Below are 9742 nucleotides of genomic sequence, written 5' to 3' on the forward strand. Positions count from 1 at the left end.
AGGAGGCGTGGATGATGAGCGGCGTGGATGATGAGCATAACTTGCAAAAAGCAAGTTATGCTCAACTCCACCGGTGGAATCTGACAGCGTGGAAAAGTGTGAAAACATCCATGATCACCAACGGATTTCGAAGGGCTGGACTGCTGCATGATGGAGAGGAGGACACCGCCACGGCCCTTCAGAGGGTGTTCAACTCTGACACTGACAACGAGGATTTCTTTGGTTTTAAAAGTGACAACAAAGGAAAGAAGCTGAGAGTGGATGACGTAGCCATCCTGAGCCTGTTCGTATCCGACACTGGAGAAGAGGACTTTGGTGGTTTCAGTGTGCAGGAAGAAGAGAAAGATGGTGGTGAATGACTGACCTTTCTTCTTGTTAAAGCTGTGTCACTGTACCTGAGCCTAAAAGGTAGGCCGAATCTATTTTTCTGGTGTGCTGTAGGTTATTGTTATGTACTACATTTGTTACTCATTTATGAAGCACAGTACATGTTTCGTACTTGTAATTACCGCTACTTGTACATATACCTAAAAAGTTATGCAAATATGTACCCATAACTTGTTTTTCAAAATATTAATAAAAGGGGTGTGTCTCCAAACAGCCATCTCTTTCCTGACAATTCCCTTTGTGCACATTCTCTTACATACGATAAGTCAACATTGAAACACCTGCGGCTTTTGGTCAGGTGCGGCTAATGTATGTACAAAACAGGATTTTCCCCTGATTTTAGCTTGTGCGGCTAATATTCAGGTGCGCTTTGTAGTCCGGGAAATACGGTATATATAAATCTTATAAAGTTTGTATCTGTCTTGTGTGAAACTTGTATGAAAAGCATACAAGAGTGAGATATAAGATCCCTTGAAAAATTATATAAATGAAACTTGGATGTTTTGGATACTTCCTAAAAAAAATATACGAAAGTAATGAGAAAATTGCCACTTTCATGTGTAAATCATATAAGCCTTATATGATTCACTATACGAAGCAAGCTAAAGCTGATGCAAGTCTTTTATAAGTTTTTCCTATTTCTTTTCCATATGGGATATCCGCTCCAAAACCAAAAGCTAGATACCGTAATCCAGAAATACAAAAACACGAGGCTTCAAAATGATGGGTTACATCAACACTCCAGAGAACAGGCTCCAGGTCAGGCCTATGTGGTGATTGACAAATTGCAATCATATGAGTGTGTGGCATTCCTCTGATTCACAGTCAATCCACTTGACATTTGTGACATCTGGTTTTAAAAATCAATTTAAGGTGACATTTGAAAAAACTCAGCATGCATGCTGCTATCCACATTACACACACACACACACACATACTGTAAACACACAGATCTCTATGGGCTCAAATTGTGGTCAAAATTCGTACTTCTAACTTGAAACTTGTGTGCAGAGTTTCACACTAGAGATGGCACGATACCACTTTTTTATGTCCGATACCGATACCGATATCCTAAATTTGGATATTTGCCGATACCGATATGAATCCGATATAGTGTTTTTTAATCAACAAAACTGTTTTTTAAATATCTTGCTGCATTTTGTATAAGTTCATACTCAAGTTTAAAACAACAACTACACTAAAGCTATTCTGTTATACCTGTATGCAAAAAAAAAAATTTCATAGTTCAGCAATACTGATCAATCTAATAAACTTAAACCTACACCATCCTCCCTATTCTGGTATTTTAAAGAGTACTTAGCGTAAATATTAAGCAACCTAACTAATAGGGTTCCAACTCCCAGCAACAACAAAAATAAATAAATAAAAACTAGGGAACCACCCCTCACGCTCCACCTCATGATGCTTAATCGACGTAATCAACCTTAATTTGATGCAGTGTGAAAAAAAATGCACAGAAATCAATTATTTTTCAAGAAATATTAAATAGATTCAACATCTTTCTTCAACAAAATTGCAGACTGCACAGATGGTACCTTCCCAAAGGAAAAAGTACTATAGCTTACTAGGGTATATATATTAGACTTAATAGTTACTATCTACAGTAATTGACTTCTATTCATTTTACATCAAATTAAAACTTTGGGTGTCAGATAATTATTTATTAAAAGCTAGACCTAAGCTGATTTAAATCACGCTTTTCTCCCCTCGTGTGTTTAATGATAAATATGGTGGTCAGCACCAATGTTCCCTCTAATTGGATCTAACTGAGTTTTGCAAACTACAAAGTTTTTAGCTACTGTTTACCTAAAAATGCAGCCAAGACGTTTTTTTAAATAAACATTTCAAACTATTTTCAAGACATTCAGCTGTTCTGCATCAAATTTGATGCCACACAATTTATTTGTGCCACTCTAAAAAATAAAAAAATAATTTCTGTCCACTATGAGATAAAGTAGAACAACAGCCTGATACCTGCAGGCCTGACAACAGGAGATGTATCACTCCTGTAACACCTGTAACATTCAGCAGTCGCCTCATTGTTCTGACACACACAACAAAACTATTGACTACACTACACACTAACTACACAGGATTTGCGCAAAATCTCTCACATCTCAAAACACCACTGTCACTCCTAAAACTTCCCCCCTTCCTAAATAACTAAATGCCATGTTGCCATCTCATTTTTTGATTGGTCGACATGGTGCATTTTTCCACCAATAGGAAAGGGTGGGGGGTATTTTGGTTTTGTTTTTGCTCACAGGCTTTTGAGCGTTTTCCTTATAAAACCCCGTTTTTACCGTTTCTTCCTGCAGTAAATATAAACAACAACCAAACATTGCAGATATTTTTATCATAGCTCTGGTTTTACGTGGCCTATCAACACAATTTAAAAACTGGTATAAAGTCCACACTTTTTCCGTCAATTGTTCCGTCTGTCCTGCTCACATCTCCAATGGTTGTACACGTTGTCATTAACGTGGCTTCACTCCACATCAGCCGCTTTGCTAGCTAAAACACCGGCGTCGGCACATAAGGACGCTGTCACAGCCTGTCAACGACGTTGATTAGCTGCGTATATACGAATGTGAATCGCATGATTGGCTGGACTATGGGATAAGGTGGCATCATTCTAATCCCATACAGGAGCAGCCAGTCACTTACTGACTAACACTGCAAAACAGAATTGTTAAAGTATTAATGTTAATTTCGATTCAGGTTAGATTTTGTTTTTGTGCGCAACGCAGATTTTCTGTGCGCAGAGACCGTGCCAGCAGTGTGCAATTGCGCATGTGCGCAGCTTAGAGGGAACATTGGTCAGCACTGACATGGATTCATATCCCTCAGTCCACTGGATTAACATGGAGGCTCTGCTTTTTATTTACTTGTTGCCATGGTAAATCCTACTCACACATGCACTTAGCTCTGGTTGAACACTCAGAGTTGAACTTACTCTGATTGTCTGTTCTGGAATGGGAAACTCAGAGTTGCAAATCTCAGAGCTAATCAGCTCTGACTTCTAAACGTCTGGTCTTTCTGAGTTAAAAAAAAAATAACAATGCTCTCGGTTTATGAGTCGGTCCAGAAGAAAACTCAGCTGCACATTTCCCAGCCGTCCAAAGCTGTTTTTTGCATTGCCTTCAAAGACATTCATGAAAATTCACGATGTTACTGAATTGTCTGTTTCAATATCTGTTTGTTCTTACTCGGTCATCTTATTCAGAGACTGCTGTGCTAATCCTTCCAGAGACTGTATATTCTGTATATAAAGGTGTTTATGCTTAACAAGAAAAAAATTCAGTGTGAAAAAAGTGATTATCCCAAGAGTGCAGAGTAGGGCTGGGCGATATATCGAGTTTTTTAAAAATATCGATATATTTTCATACGAGATATAAGATGTGACAATATCGTTTATATCGATGTAGTCTATGTTACGTTATAATTATACTTGTGGAGCCGCAGGTTTGCCTCTCTTTCGTCCACTTTTGTCTCTACGCAACGTTACTCGGCCTCGCCTCTCTTTCACTGAACACAACCCCCCCCTCCCCCATAGCTTCACCTGCAGGCAATGACAAGATGAAAGCGAGTTACCGCGGATCGCCCCGTGCGTGGGGCTGGACGGTGTCAACGTGTTAACGAGCTAACCGCGCTAACGACATGCAGCCCGGAAGGGGTGCACGGCCTAAAATCCTTTCATTTTCTCAAAAATCGACAGTGCGCCTTATGTATGAATTCTGGTTGTGCTTACTGACCGCGAACCGATTTTATGTGGTACACAGCGCTCAGCAATCTGTCAAAAAATGTTTTAATATGACTTTGCTAAGCTACGGAGCTGCACCGCTTGATGGATTGTTGGAGGATTGTGGCTACTGAGGAGGAGCCTCGCGGAGTGATATGTACTGTGCTTCAACGTAATATTACCGTACTGTGTGTGTATAAGGACCACAAATGGCACCTGTTCAGAGACGTGGTGCAGCTGTGAAATCTGTCTCTTTGTTATTATGCTCAGCGTCTATTAGTTTACATTTTGACTGCACAATTGTGAGCTTTTTGTTATGCACAAAAACAACATTGTTTTCTTTTATTTATGGACCATGATTATTTAATAAATGCTGATAATTTATTTTTGAGTAATTTCTTCATGTACATCTATGCTGTATGTAAATAAAAGTGCCCGTGTGACATCTGGGACACAGTGTGACTAAGAACTCTCTTTTTGTTCTTAACTTATGGCTTTAAAAAAAATATCGAGATATATATCTTATATCACCATCCAGCTAAAAAATATCGAGATATGAATTTTGGGTCATATCGCCCAGCCCTAGTGCAGAGACACTTCATCTAAGACAGGGGTGCCCAATCCCAGTCCTCGAGAGCTACTGCTCTGCAGCTTTTAGATGCGTCCTTGTTCCAGCACACCTGAATCAAATGAATGCTTCGTTATCAGGCCTTTGCCAGACTTGATGGCATGCCGAAGAGGTAATCCAACTATTTGATTCAGCTGTGTTGGGAGTAGGGATGCATCTAAAAACTGCAGGACAGTAGCTCTCGAGGACTGGGATTGGGCACCCCTGATCTAAGAGGTCACAAAACGCCCCAGAACAACATCCAAAAACCTGCAGGCCTCACTTGCCTCAGTTAAGGTCAGTGTTCTTGACTCTATCATAAGAAAAAGACTGGTCAAAAAAATGGCCTGCATGATAGATTTCCAAGACAAAAACCACTGCTGAGCAAAAGGAACACTTTTGCCAGAAACTATCTTGAAAAAAAAATACTCAACTGACAAGTTAAAAGTTTAATTTTTTAGAAGGTGTGTGTCCCATTATATCTGACTTAAAAGTAACGTAGCATTTCAGAAAAGGAACATCATACTTGCAGTAAAATATGTTGATGGTAGTGTGATGGTCTGGGGGTGTTCTGCCTCCTCAGGACTTGGAACACTTGCTGTGGTAAATGGAACCATGAATTCTGCCGTCTGCTAAAACTTCCTGAAGGAGAATGTCTCACCATCTGCTTGTGATCTCCAGCTGAAGCGCATTTGGTTCTGCAGCAGGACAATGATCCAAAAAACAACAGCAAGTCCACCATTGAATGGCTTAAGGAAAGCAAAATGAAGACTTTGAAGTGTCCAAGCCAAAGTTATGTGTTGCCTGAGCCCATGGATCTTCCCCTCTTCTTGGTAGCCTCCTGCCAAGTCATTTGAGGGTTGCTGTCCTCAGCTCCTGCCAGACTACCAGATGTCTTACTTTATCCTCCTATTTTTCCTTTGACGCTGTTGCTGGCCTTCTGGCACCAACCATTAGCAGGACTCCACCCTAGCCGTTGGCCACCTAGTGTGACTCATCACTGTGAGCCTTCAATTTGTCCTGCTGATGGGCTCTGCGTTTGTCATTAAAAACCTGCAAACAAGTATGACTATATATGTGAAAACCTACACTGCACTCTGGCCTCACAACCTGGTAAGACCTGATCACATGACTGACACATATACCCTGTGTTGCATTTAGTGCACTAACCTTCACATTTTAAGAGATGAGCGACATCCTTGTGTGTTTTTAGGCATTTCTAGATTAATTGGTGTAACCTGACCTTGTACTTGGATCTTTTTTCTTTCAACGCAAGCCGTACAAGGTGCTGCTGTCATCTTTATAAAGAGAAGTAGCTCGAGACAGCTATGGCTCCGAAGCAAAATAGGGAGAAACCCGGCACCCGCAGTGGCTTGCAAGATGGTAGTGAACAACAAGGCCAAGCGGAACAGCGAGGCCAGGAATCTCCATATGCAGACAATGTGCTGACTGAAGTATTAAAAATTGGAAGTACGCTGCAGACTGTCGCGGCTGATATTACTTCGATTAAGACTAAACCTCCCTATTCCTGCTCTACCACACCCACCCACACACACAGGGTTTGGGGTGCAGGTATGTCACCAGGGTGCAGGGGAGCCACTCCCCCTCTGTCCCCTTCTGCCTGTGCCTCAATTTTATTCTGCAACCTAGACATCCACATTACTCACACTCTCACATAACACATACATATAGGGCCTTGGGGGTGGGCACGTTTTACAGCATCCAGAGGATGGCGCTGGTGCCCTACCCTCAATTTTAAATGCATTTAGACACTAAGGGTTTTCGGGAGGAGCCGTGCTGCTCTCTGACAGGAAGCAGGAACCATGCTCTCCTGTGTTTTAAATGCACTTTAGAACAGCAACACTACATATGAGCGGGCGGAGGGAGGTTTGGGGTCTTCACCCCGGTTGTGTTAGCCATCAGGGCTAGGGCTGGGAGGAGGTGCTGGCCGTCAGATTGGGGTCTGGGATGCGAGGCCTCCCTGCTACTGCAGATAAGAAGGTGGTCCGCTTGCCTCCACCCCAGAGAAAAGGGTTACATCTCCTGGGTCTAGGTGCAGCACGTACAAACTCCAAAACACTTGCAAACTCCAAAACATTGGCAAACTCCAAAACACATGCAAAATCCAAAACACTTGCAAACTCCAAAACACTTGCATACTCCAAAACACATGCAAAATCCAAAACACTTGCAAACTCCAAAACACTTGCAAACTCCAAAACACTTGCAAACTCCAAAACACTTGCATACTCCAAAACACATGCAAAATCCAAAACACTTGCAAACTCCAAAACACTTGCAAACTCCAAAACACATGCAAAATCCAAAACACTTGCAAACTCCAAAACACTTGCAAACTCAAAAACACATGCAAATTCCAAAACACAACGGAAGTGCTCCAGGACGCTAGGGGCAGTGTTGAGCTTTTGTTACCTAGTAACTACACAAGCCAGGAAGTACCAATGACCGGATTTGGGCTGTATCCCAATTCAGGGTCTGCAGCCTTAAAGGCCACATTTTAAGGCCGATTACGTCACAGCGACACGACGAAGGCTGTCCCAATTCAAAGGCTGCTCGAAATGTGGCCCTCAAATGTGTCCTTAATTTCCCTGAATTTTAAGGATGAGTCAGCGTAGCCTTCATGGCCCAACATATCCCAGACTTCATAGCGCGGCGGTGGTGTGGATAATTTTGCCAAAATAAACGGCGGAAGCAGAGCCGCCGATGAGTAAACTTTCAGAAGTAAGTACTGAATATTATGTCACTTATTTATGCGCAAATGTTTTTATAATGATGAACATTAAAACAGTACTGTTGGCCACATGTCGGAAAGTTATGTGACATTAGCGATGTCTGTACTAACTTGGTTTTAAAGCCTTTACTTCAAAATATACGCCGTTCAATAGTTGACTTTAATCTTACAGAGAATGTGATGATTTTATGGATAATTAAAGTCAGTCATATATCCACAAAAACGAAAGTCAGTGATGCTGCTCGGTTTGCAGTCCTGAATATCATGGCACAAGCAGGATTCACTGCACTGTTAATGTTAGCTATGTTGTATTGTTTGGTGGTGTCGAGCCAAACGGACTTTAACGTGTGTTTGAACAAGCTGACGGTTCACTCGTTAAGCTGAAAGAAAGATGCTTTAATCACAGCAGTCACACATGTGTCCACTGTACCATCTGGGAACTCTTCTTGTTTCGTAATAACACAAACACTAAATCCTCCTTCTTTTGTGCTGTATTGTAGCAGTGTATACACCTGAGACTGTCACCTGTCTGTCCTGCACTCTCTCTCTGTTTCTTTCTCTCTGATTGTGTAATAAAAGTATGAACATGTATTAATAAGTTACACTTGTGTTTGAATCCTGCAGCTTATCACACATTTGATTTCCATGTGTGACAACTGCAAGTGTCCAGAGTGAGGACAGACTGAGGGACCCACTGCTGCACATCATCTGTGAGGCTTTGCACCCCTGATGATCCACCAGGACAAACTCAGCAGTGTGTGAGGAAGAGGAGGAGGAAGAGCCAGCAGCAGCTGACAGATGGAGAGAATAGACAGACTGTTCCCTGGTTGTGAAGGACTGCTAGGAAAGTTATAAGTAATTGTCTGTCCTGAATCAGTTTTATTAGGTAATTTTCAAATAATTGTATCCTCCCAGTGTTTTCAGTGTGGGAGAAAGTACTCAGGGCCTTCAAGTTACACACTATGAAAGGCAGCAACAAGTTTAATGTTCAGAAACCTAAAGTATGTATCAGCAGCAGAATGGAACTAAAAATAAATGTTTGTTCCAGTTCTATGAAGCTTTGAGTATTTTGGATTAGTAGCACTGCTGTGTTTGTTGCATCATATTGCTGTAATTGTTTATGTGCTTTATATATTCTGAGGTAAGTTGATCTATAGTGTTACATCATATTCTATAAGGATGTTATGTGTTTGTATACTTTCTGCCCAGTTTGACCCATTTAGCAGAAGTCAGCCTATTTAAGGCTCTGATATCTATTCTGTATGACTTAAAGCAGTTATGACATGGTCTGATTTTCTCACCCAATAAAGGAATATTTCATATATCAGTCTACTCTTCATTCTATCAGAAACAGTTATCACAGCTTGTACATTTTCTTTTTATAAATATATGTAAGCAATGAGCCAAATTTAGTAATGCCAACATAATGAAGGAAAAAGATTTGTCTCTTATATATGATACACCTATATATGCACTGTCAAAGATACTTGTCTTTGAGTGAAGATTTAAGATGATAAGACATATAAATAGCTGCAACTTGAATCTGTACTGAGGCTCAGTATTTCATGTTCACTGCTGTAATAGCTAATAATGACTAATATAATAACTATAATATTGGCCATATTATATTTACATTACCAAAGTGACATGACTTTAGTCTCATGAACAACATTAGCTAATTGTTATTTACTAACTAATCTTAAATGACTGTTCAGTACAGAAATTAAGCCCAAAAATCATGTTTTACCTCAGATACTTATCAAATCACACAGAGCTCTTGTAGAAACAAACAAACAAATGAACAAAATATGTTCTCCCTCATTTCTGTCAAACCAAGTTGTATGACACGTTTCCAGCGGTTAGTATCATGGTTGCTAGGCAACCTGGGAAGCGTGACGGAGACTAGACTGTCCCATACAGACAAACTTGCCGTTTATTTTGCAAATCGAGCTCAACACCGCCCCTAGCGTCCTGGAGCACTTCCGTTGTGTTTTGGAATTTGCATGTGTTTTTTAGTTTGCAAGTGTTTTGGATTTTGCAAGTGTTTTGGATTTTGCAAGTGTTTTGGAGTTTGCAAGTGTTTTGGAGTTTGTACGTGCTAGGGGCCGCCGTAGTTTTTTCCCATTTCAAGTTGATAAAAATGTTTTCTCTGTTCAGGAGTTTTGGCTGAACAAGCACTTTGCAATAATCTAGAGATCTCAGACCTACCATTTATCAGCTCAAACATCCAACG

This window comes from Mchenga conophoros, linkage group LG7 (assembly GCF_057382185.1).
Source record: "Mchenga conophoros isolate Kocher_MC1m ecotype Shallow Benthic linkage group LG7, M_conophoros_male_GT1.1, whole genome shotgun sequence".
Classification (NCBI taxonomy): Eukaryota; Metazoa; Chordata; class Actinopteri; order Cichliformes; family Cichlidae; genus Mchenga; species Mchenga conophoros.